Below are 7,948 nucleotides of genomic sequence, written 5' to 3' on the forward strand. Positions count from 1 at the left end.
AAGTATATACAATTTCTTTGCATTTTACAAGAGGTTTTTGGCTACGCAAACAGGATCCCACAATTATCTGAAGCGTTAGAGAACTAGTTTACTATGTGGTGATACAAACGACCAACTAGAAATAGCAGTCAAAGCTGCCTCAAATAATACGAGCCGAGAAAAGGACCCGATCTGTTGGATACGATCCTGGGTTCCCTATACAAGAAAGAAAGAAAAGAGTGGATGGTCACGAATGGAATGTCTGGCCTGAAGTTAAAACAAGTCACCTCAGCGTTTTTGCTGGCAGAAATAGGTAGAAATGCCAGATTAAACGCTTTAAAAAGATTTACTTAGACTACTAGTCCCCTCTCGATTCTCAGTTCAAACTATCGTCTCCGGGGGTCGAGTTCAACTATTTGGTCATCAATCACCTTTCTTAGATTGATAACACGAGTTCAAAAAAAAAAAAAAAAAAAAAACTAGGGTCCATTCAATTAGCAAACTGCACTACACTCCTTTACTATAAATATCTGGCTCCGGCTAATGTAAGAAACCATTATTACTGTAAGCTGTAGAATCACTTACAGTAAAACACAGTTCGACACTTCAATCCCGTTGTTGTTCACACGACCGATATTTAAATCCTGTTCGGTGTCGTTTTATCTCACAGGGATAAATAGATATATATATATATATTACTAAATCAATTGAACTAAAAGCCTCCTTATGAAAGTACCAACAGCAAAAAAAAAAACATTCGTGGAGATGACCAAGACAAAAAAAGTGGATAGAGAGCTAAATTGAACTCATCACACACGAAGCATCGTCAATTACGAGTTGTTTTTTTGGTACAAATTTTGCTGGAGATGAGACATCTTGTTAATTTTTTAATCCTTTGGGAGGGAGCTGGGTGGTAAACGGAAATAGAATCACAGAAGAGAAATATTTCATTTAAATAGTGTAAATGATTGAAATTTTTCTTTTTTTTTTTTTACTTTAAGTTGCTTATTAAGTGATAATAAATTACTCCTACCACCAATGACAGCACAATTTATATAAAAAATTGTATGTCGAAAACATCGTTTTATTCAATATCTTAAAACAATGAAATTTAAAAAAAAAAACATTGAATCAGTCATTTATTAAAGTTTTTCCTGTAATTTTTTTTTTTTTTTATTGGATTCGATCAAACAAGTAGCATGGATCGGCAGCTAAATCGAACTTAAAACACACACACACGTCATGAAACCAAAAGAAAAAAGGGAAAAACCTCGGTAAAAATATATATTAAAAAAAAAACCTTTTACGTACCGATCTGTTAAGTCTGCTCCAAATTTTTCCTCAAGTTTCCGTCGAACTTTTTTAGCCGACAGAGAGGAGAGATCTGCTCCTTTGAGTATTTCTGGAACCAAAACAGATCGATGATGTTATTTATATTCATTTTCAAACAAACTCTGGATAATAATGATTTTTTGGGGTTTTTTTTTTTTTGCATATTTTGATCAGTCCTGATTAAACAGACCTTTGGGCCAAAAAACTGTGATAATCGTGTGCTTTAAGTTCAGGACCAGGACCACATAAATTTTCTTTAAGGTATGGTTTTGAGGGTGGAGGGTGGATTTAGCTGCTATGGCGAGGAAGAAGCAAAAACAAAAAACAGCGTGGGGAAAATACAAAGAAGAAACTTAAAACATTTGGTATTTTGTAAGAAACTGATAGAAGAGGAAGAAGTATAAATCCTAAATGAAGTAAAACTGTCTTTTACCAAAAAAAAAAAAAAAAAGACTAAGTGGTTAGGAAGGGAAAAGGTGTAGGAGGGGAAATAGCTTAGAGAGAGGTAAAAATAAAACTAATAATAACAAAGTGGAAGAAACATTTATAAATTGGAGTTACTTCACCATTAGGTTATTGTTTCTTTTATTTTCAAAATTTGCATTCAGCACTGGGGGGGGGGGAGAATAGTAAAAATATAGTAATCTGTTACAAATCACACAAAGACAGGCGGAGAACAGACAAAACAATCGCTATTATTATCATCATTAATGCTCTTAAAAGGCGAACCTGTGATTATATTTGGTGCATGTTACAAGAAATCATTACAAGTGGTTTTAAATTTGCTAATTCTGCAATAATAAAAATATTTTTTTGAAGTGTTGACTTCTTTTTTTTTATCATTTTTACTTCTCCATCTTACAATCAGAACAGCTAGCAACTAAAACAAAAAGGTAAAACAGTAGAGATGGTCATGGTCACTAACAGAGAAGAAATGATAAAACTATAAATAAATCTGTTAAATAAAAACAGGTAGCGACAACAGATATATGTATTTTTTTTAGAGATCACTGTAAACATGCACACCATTAACTTCAACTTGTAAATGTAAACGGCTGACTCTACATACATACATATACACACATGTGTATATATTTATACACATAAGAGAGAGACATGGCTGCATGTGTAAAGATGTATACATCTTAAGAATGCATCACTTCGGAAGCTTGTATCCAAGACAAGAAGTGGAAGACTATGGGAAAAAATCATCTAGCTAAACAATGCAAAGACAGCAATGAAGAGCAAGCGAAAATTCATTCGCGCAAATTAGACATATTTAGGGACATGTCCGACGAAATAATTAGCATTATTAACGATGGCATCTTATGAAGAAGGGGAGAAAAAAGGATAAAATAAAACTAGCGTAACAACAGAAACTCGGGCGAAACGAATCGAGAGGAAAGGAAGAAAGTTTATTGTTATTTCGTAAGATGTATAGACAGGTGATAGAGATTTTTATGGATGTCTGTGTGAGTTGCTTACCTCGAATGCTTCGCAAAAGCACAGCATTGCTTATCCCCGCCATTTTCTGTGTTCAACTCTGGCCACGCGAGATTCACGCTTGTCGGTCCTAAAAACACATGCCTACTTCTTATACAAGACACACACCACCACACACATACATATATACATATACTGTCTTTGGGTCTTCGTAAATAAAAAAAAATCTCATCTTGGAAACACATACCAAAAAAAAAAAAAAGATGATAATAATAATAATAATAAAGAATTATATCGAACTCTGTTTTCAAATTAGAATTTAAATGAAGGAGATAGGATACAAATAGAAATATTTCAAAAGTTATTTATTGCAAAAAAAAAAGTACATACATGCATGCATATATATATATATATATATATATATATATATATATGTATGTAAGAACATATATCTGTGTGTGCGTATCGTATCTATGTCTGTATATATATGTATGTATATGTGTATGTATGTATATGTGTATGTATGTACATGCGTGTGTATATGTTTGTGTCATAATAATTGTTGTTACGAAATCTCGTCTACTAACAATAATATTTATTTTTAAAAAAACACAGCAAAATTTAATTTGGAGACAAATTTTGCTCAGTTGTCATGATGAAAAAGCTTGACAATCTATTATTTAGTTTTACGGAAAAAAATAATAATAATAATAATAATAGTAGTAGTAATAATAATAGTAATAATAATAATAATAGTAATAGTAATAATAATAACAGCAGCAGAAGCGGCAATAAGCGAAAGCAAAATCAATAACATAACGGCTTTTACAGCTAGCAGACATCGTGAGTCTTCGTGATTAAATTTTCAATTATAGCATGCTAGTAAAGCATAGTTTTTGGTGGCACTTTCTGAGGCATTTGCTTTCATTTCACCTAAATCGATAAAATAAGTACCAGTAATATAAATAACATTGAACTTTATGACTTCTAATTGCAAAATAGTGAAACTGATGTGCAGTCGTCAAAGGAAAAACCATAATAGTATTGTAGTGTTTCACTTTCCGAAAAATTGACACGCTGTTGTTTTGGTTTGTGTTTTTTTAATGGAATGCAACCAAAGTGTGTTTATGTATACAAATGCTAACATAGATATATATTTATGTTAGCATATGTATTTTTTTGCAGTTCGTTATTATTTTAACAGAAGAGGTTGAGAAAACGTTAAAGATATCTCAAAAGAAGGCTTCTTGTGAAATTTAAAAATACTGTTGCACTAATTTTTAAAGAGTAAAAACACCTTTCCACCTGCAAACAACATGTATTTATACATGTACATGTGTGCGTGTACTCAATCATTATTCAAATAAAAACCATAGTAAGCGTCAGAATACAATGTTAAAACTCAAGACTAAAATACAAATATTGAAACTTTTATTATTCCTGTTTTACTTTCATTATTGAAGTCGTATTTCTTCCTGTTACGCTTGACTACCCTGTAATAGAGTAGACAATCAGCCTGTACATTGGCGAGGAGCCACAAAATGCATACACAAACTAAATACAACACACAGGAATGGGTGCATGGTTAAGCAAGCTCACTTGCAACCACGTGGTTTCGGTTTCAATCCCACTTCACGGTATCTTCGGCAAGTGTCTTAAAGGCCTGATTCGAGGCCCAACCTTCTGAGTTCTTTTACAGGGGTTAGGAAAACTGAAGGACCGAGGAATATGTTCAATAAAATCATAATTAACTGATTCCTCCTGTATTTTCTTTTATCCAAAACCGGGTACTTTTCAGCACCCACTCTTGATAATATATATATTATCGTTTACTTGTTTCAGTCATTACACCACCTTGAAGAATTTCAGTCGAACTAAACGGCCCCAGTGTTTATTTTCTTTTTAAGCCTGGTTCTTATTCTATTGGTCTCTTTTGCAGAACCGCTAAGTTGCAAGGATGTAAACACACCAACACTGGTTGTCAAGTGGTGGGGAATAAAAAAAAGACACATATATACACACACACTCACACACACATTGATATATACGATGGGCTTTTTTCAGGTTCTGCCTACCAAATCCACCCACAAGATTTTGGTTGGCCCAAGGCTTTAGTAGAAGACACTTGCCTAAGGTGCCACACAGTGGGAGTGAACCCAGGACCATAAGATTAAGAAGTAAGCTTCTTTTATTCATTAGATTGGCCATAAAGGCCTTACAAAGAAAGTAAGTTGTGGGCTGGACAAAGACATAATGAAATGAAATGATAAATGATATGATAATAATAAGTGCAACAAGCAATGCCCACTGATTGCTGTTTACCCGAGCACAATGTTCTTTATAAGTATCATATTTGAGGCAACAAAGCTCTTACACAGTTCAAAGCAAAACATTAATGTAGCAATAAACCTCTCACATTTACAACACAAAATCCACTGTGAGACAACAAACGTCTTACACAAGGCAATACAAATTCAGCAAAACAACAAAAATGAGGCACCAAGTCTCTTACTTCAATCATTTACAACCCTCCCTGCCCGACTAGACTTCTCACCTTGGTCAAACGCCTGGACAGTGTCAAGTCGGGTCGTTTCAACACAAAATTAAAAGTGTCCTCCGGGAAGGAGTTCATTATCCTACACAGATCAGTTTCCCATATGACCTCTACAGCCACCTGCGAAGGCCAGTCAGGGACCTCCATGCAGTACAGAATCCCCTCCCTTCCTTTTAATCCCCTCTCTTCCTTTTAAACTTCGTAATGAAGTTTTCTATTGTCCCTCCCTTATGGGAGAGGACCACGAACTTCTCCTCCACAGCATGGGAGGGATCTACAGTTTCCACCTTTGGTGGCACAACTCCCACCGAAGGTGCTTTGGGACACGCCAGAGCAGTGTGTCACAAACCGCTGGAGAAGTAAACTTCTTACTACTCAGTCATGCCTGCACCTAATTTATTTAAAGTTGTGAGATGGTAGAATTATCATGCCAGACAAAATGTTTAGTGGCATTTCATCTGTCCTTATATTCTGTGTTCAAGTTCTGCCAAGGTCAACTTTGTCTTTCTCCCTCTTGGGCTTGATAAAATAAGTACCAGTTGAGCACTGAGATCAAAGTAATTGACTGTCCCCTCCCCTCAAAGTTTAGTCCTTGTGCCTATAGTAGAAAGAATTATATTTTACTATATTATTGTGCAGTATAGTTTTGGTTATGTCATATAACTGGCCAGAATGTTATCAACAATTTTATGCCAATGATTGCAATTAGCAATATTGGTTGTTGTAAATAAACACAATCTTCTAACTACTGCCTGTAGTGTTTTAAAATGTTGCAAAGGATGCCAGTAGGAGGATTTAGAAACAGTCCTTGAATAAAAAAAATATTTTTGATGTGGTGATCTATGACAATGAAGATATGGTAGCTAGCTGGTTTAAGGACCACATCATTTATATGTTTAGCCCTAACATCCACAACAGAAGGTGCTGCCATAAAGTCCTCTAGTTTGTCTCACCTTTCTCACTCAATATGAAAACCTGCATGGGAAAAGTCTTCCTTATATTAGTAGACAAACATTTTACACAGGACCATAGGTATAGGAAATTATTTTCAATAGGCATAACTTAAGTGTTCTGTTCAGCTGTAAGACTAGTGTAAAAATTAAAATATTAGTGAATACCCTAAAACCCCATACAGAAGTAGGATATTCCTGTATGTTTAATAGTGAGGGCTCAATGCAGCATGGAAGCTATGGCCAATAAGAACAAGGGGGGGGGGGGCAAATAGAGAAGTATGTTGGGGCAACAGAAGGCCACTTTAAGACCAGGCTTAATAATCAAAAATCCTGTTTTAAAGTTAGGGAGAGGCACAATGTTATGTCATAAACTGACTAAATATATTTAAAAGAGGAAGGAATGCTTTACAAAATCAATTGGGAACTGTTGGAACAGCCCAGATCATATCTGAATAAAAGTACACACTGCATACCTTGCTTGGCTGAGAAGCAGATCATTCCAAAAAATTTCACATAAACCAAGTGCTTTCTTGAACTTAGAAAGTGAACTATTTTGTTGTTGCCCTTATGAAGAGAAATTTATTTTGGTAATGTGGGTGGTCCCCACTTTCAGACAATAGAATGACAGGTATACACACACAGCTGACATCAACTCATGGGAAGCAACTCCTATCTCCCTCCCAGAAAATAGTATAACTTTTCACATTTCTTGTTTTGAGTCAACCAGAACTATATACACACACACACACACACACACACATATATATATATATATATATATATATATATATACGTTTAAATATTTGTTGTGCAAGATAAGTCCGGCAGGATGTCAATAGACAGCTTACCGAACTACATCCAGGCAATGCAACCTCATATCGCTAATACAAAAGTAACAACTGTACAGGCGCATGAGTAGAGAGAAAAGGTCCTCAATGCCCACATGATGATGTGGACAATTGTTCTGGGACCTCAGAAACGTACTGCAAAGAATTTCCAAGCCTGGAACAATGATATCCCGGCACTGTATGGACTTCGCAAGGACCATAAAGGTTTTACTGACCCTATAGCAGGACCACCAACAAGACCAGTCTGTGGGCGAATATCGCTAGCAATTGCAGAATCTCCTACTTCCTCTCAATGATCATACGCCCTATAATCAGGATGTCACCTGATGTTGTGTGACAGCACAGAAGATCTCCTAAGCAGGATCAGTGACTGTAACAAAACTTGTGACTTGACAGGATGTACAGTAGGTAGCATGGATGTGGTATCCCTATACCCATCGATTGACGTAGATTTTGCAGTGGAGAAGTGCGTGGAGATTGATCAACGAGCCAGTGGAGTTCTGTAATGTCGACACAGAAGAACTGGGCCTCCTACTTAGACTGACATATAAGTGAATACTTAGATAAACATAATCTTAGTAGTTTCTGCCCCAGTAGATGTTTAAGAGGTAGACCGCCTACAATTACTTCTATGGCTAGGAAGACACATATAGAAAGATGGCACGGATGGACCAGAGCCATACGGAGCCCCGCAAATGTCCATCAGGTAAAGAAAATGATCGCACATGCACTAGGAGCTAGTATAAGAGTTACCCTAAAAGGCCACACATTTAAATTTAATAATAAAATATATGCCCAGGACGAGGGGGCAGCCATCGGGTTAGTATCGCTGGTGATGT

The 7,948-nt window shown here is 35.7% G+C and overlaps 1 long non-coding RNA gene across 1 annotated transcript in view; it reads left to right on the plus strand.

Annotated features, from left to right (window-relative positions):
* The first annotated feature begins 280 nt into the window (after positions 1 to 280).
* LOC118765993 overlaps positions 281 to 7,948 on the plus strand; it is a 24,727-nt gene continuing 17,059 nt past the window's right edge. Inside the window, exons 1-3 of the long non-coding RNA XR_005001906.1 lie at positions 281 to 292; positions 3,475 to 3,479; positions 3,797 to 3,803. This is a non-coding gene — a long non-coding RNA (uncharacterized LOC118765993). The remainder of the gene's footprint in view (positions 293 to 3,474; positions 3,480 to 3,796; positions 3,804 to 7,948) is intronic.

The sequence above is a fragment of the Octopus sinensis genome, linkage group LG14 (assembly GCF_006345805.1).
Source record: "Octopus sinensis linkage group LG14, ASM634580v1, whole genome shotgun sequence".
In the NCBI taxonomy this organism is placed as follows: Eukaryota; Metazoa; Mollusca; class Cephalopoda; order Octopoda; family Octopodidae; genus Octopus; species Octopus sinensis.